The sequence below is a fragment of the Neomonachus schauinslandi genome, chromosome 14 (assembly GCF_002201575.2).
Source record: "Neomonachus schauinslandi chromosome 14, ASM220157v2, whole genome shotgun sequence".
In the NCBI taxonomy this organism is placed as follows: Eukaryota; Metazoa; Chordata; class Mammalia; order Carnivora; family Phocidae; genus Neomonachus; species Neomonachus schauinslandi.
The window spans coordinates 67,689,086-67,692,200 of NC_058416.1; positions in this window are offsets into that span (position 1 = coordinate 67,689,086).

Below are 3,115 nucleotides of genomic sequence, written 5' to 3' on the forward strand. Positions count from 1 at the left end.
GGCATCCATATTCTGGGCCCTTTGACCCAGCAGTGATGAGCTTGTTTTCCCAGAGACCTGTGACCCAGAGAGGATTCCTCATGTCCTTCATTATGAGTGGGGAGGAGAATTCAGAGAGAAATCCAGCCACAGAGGCATAAATGTCCCCATACACAGGGGAGCAGGGATGAGAGTAGGGAAGAATCCCACGAGCTCAGAGCAGAGTTTGCTCTCACTTTCCTGGTAGGCTTGGAGCACTGTGCTAAGTACAAGTGCTCAAATATGACACATATTCATAAGCTGCCTCAACCTCAGGTTGGAGCCCAGAGATTGTCGGGGAGGTGGGCTGCTAGACCTGGAGCCAAAGATATGGTCTGAGATGCCAGAAGGCTAAGAACCAACAGCATCAATCAGGAATTTAGAGACAGTGCCTGGGTCTCGTTGGTGCCAGAACACCTCATGATATCCCCAGTGTCGTTGCTGCTTCCAGAGCTTCTATCCCAGAACCCTGGATGCTGAGGGACATTGCGTCAGGGCAGAATGAGCCCCAAGCCTGAAAATGAGAACAAAGACAGGTTGGTAAGTTTAGGACCAAGGCCCTGTGTAAGCCAGAATAAAAGAAGGGGTCACCCATGAATCAAGAATGGAGTATTTCACCCAGAAGCTGCCTCCTGAGCCCACAGCTGGGCAGGACAACCCTGGGTGTCCCACCAGGCTCCCCTGTTATGGAGTGGGGACTGGGGAGGGGGGTGTCATGCCTATCTGTTCACTGAGCTTTGACCATTTTCACTGCCCTATCTGGATCCAGACCCCGAGTCTGGGGTCCTCCACAGCGTCCTGCTTCCTGGGGCCCTGGCCAGGAGGGTGTGGCTGAAAGATCTGTTTCCAAATAGATCCGAGGCAGGGTCCCCAGGGAGACAGAACTGCTGAGCAGAGGTTACTCAAGGGAGAAGAGCTAAAACCACAGGACTCCAGAAGTAAGTCCAAGTTCATTCAAGAGTTCCACTACAGTCTGAAACATTCATGGTATATATGCATATTGTAAAGCATTCCTTCATCTCTCAGTGTCACTGGAATCCAGGAGCAGTTGAGCACGTCAGTGAGCCTAACCCTACTCCTTCTTGGAGACCGGGCAGAGTCCACAGACCTCTGCTCAGCACAGACCTTAGTGAGCCCCTGGACGGTGGTGAGGGACCCTGGTGCCCAAACAAGGGCTCCTTGCTGTGCTGTGATTGTGGTTGCATCTGCCACACAGAGGTAAACACACTATTTACCATGGCTTGTCCTGGGCCACAATCCTACCGACACTACCGCCCTCTCCCCCACCCTTGGAAACGGGTTGTGTATGACTCATCACTCATCCCTGTCTTATCTGCTGTGATGTACATAATAGATGCTCAGGGGCTCAATGTCCAATATGGTTACCACTAGCTGCCCATGGTTATTAAGCACTTGAAATAGATCTAGTGAACCTGAGGAATCAAATTTTTAATTTAACTCAATCTAAATTTAAATTTAAAATATGATCATTCAGTTATTATTTGGAGCAACTTGAGTATGTGAATGAATCTACTTTTTCAACCAAATTTTATGAACTCTAAATACAGATCACGCATTACTGATAAAAGTTTAGCGTCTGAATTGCAATGAACTGTGAAAGATTTAGAAGACTTAGTACCAGAAAACTGAAGGTAGACTATCTCATTAATGACCTTTAAAATACTATGTGTTAAAATGATAATATTTTGAATACAACACAACCCAATGTGTGCTCTACATTTAATAATAAAATACATTATTAAAATTAAAAAAAGGAATTCTTGCCAGAGTCTTCCTCTTTTAGAGACCGTGTTCCAGATACATCATTATGCATCCAAGAGAGTGTTTGCCAGCATAAATTAGACATAATCCATTAAGACCCAGAGTTTTAATGCTCTGTTCATGATTCTCTGCCCAGCACCCCCGAAATATTACAAAGTCCATGGAAAGCATCAGTAGCTAGTTATTGAATGAATAGAAGAAAATGAATAAATATTACTACATATATTTATGATTTTAGTGAAGAGGATTATATTGTATGTGCTTAGCTGTACTTGATATATTTTTTTTTACACCAGCAGTAGAGACATTGCAAATCTAACATGGCCCCAAAAGACTTCTTAGATATGTTTTCATATTTGCTTCTTTCTCATTCTTCCCAATGTCAGGGGGTCAAGCTGAAGTTCCAGGTGATACCTTTGACCCTTCACTTACTCTTATGACTTGAATCCTCTCCAAAAGCAAGTCCTGCTGATTCTACCTCCAAGATGTCCATAAAACCACTCAGATGCAAGCCAGGATCTCCCACAAGGATCATACAACAACCACAGGGACCTTGAAATGTACCTGAGGTTATGTCATGACCCTACTCACAAACTCTGTGTTAGGATGGCTTGCATGAGTTTCATTAACAATACAACTATAGAGAGAGAAAAGAACCATCACTAAATATCTCACCAATTGGGAAAAGCCATACTTCTATTGTTTTGTAAACAACTGTCACAGTTGTTTACAAAGTCAGCAGTTCTCAAACTTTTTTTAAGACTTTTGCATAATCTCTTCCCCTAGAACTTAGGAAGAACCTGTGATTTGCTTCTAATCAATACATATGGCAAAGGTGATGGGATGTCTCTCCTTGATTAGGTTACATTAAATGGAAAACGTGGCCAGATGTGACTCCCATGATTCCATCACATGATATAAGATTCCCTCTTGATGAGATCTTGCCATTTACAATGTAGAAGGCATTATGCTAAGTGAAATAAGTCAGAGAAAGACAAACAGCGCATGATTTCACGTATATGTGGAATATAAAACAAAAACAAAAACAATACAAATGAAAAAACAACAACAAAGAAAGCAGAAACAGACCCATAAATACATAGACCAAACTGATGGTTGCTGGGGGCGGGGTTGGGGGCGGTAAAGGGAAGTGGGAGGTATAGGCTTTGAGTCATGGAATGAATAAGTCGGATGAAAGGTACGGCATAGTGAATAGGCTATTGTAAAAGCCTTGTATGGTGATAGATGGCAGTTACACTTGTGGTGAGCACAGCATGTCTAGAGTTGTCAAATCACTATGTTGTACACCTGAAAC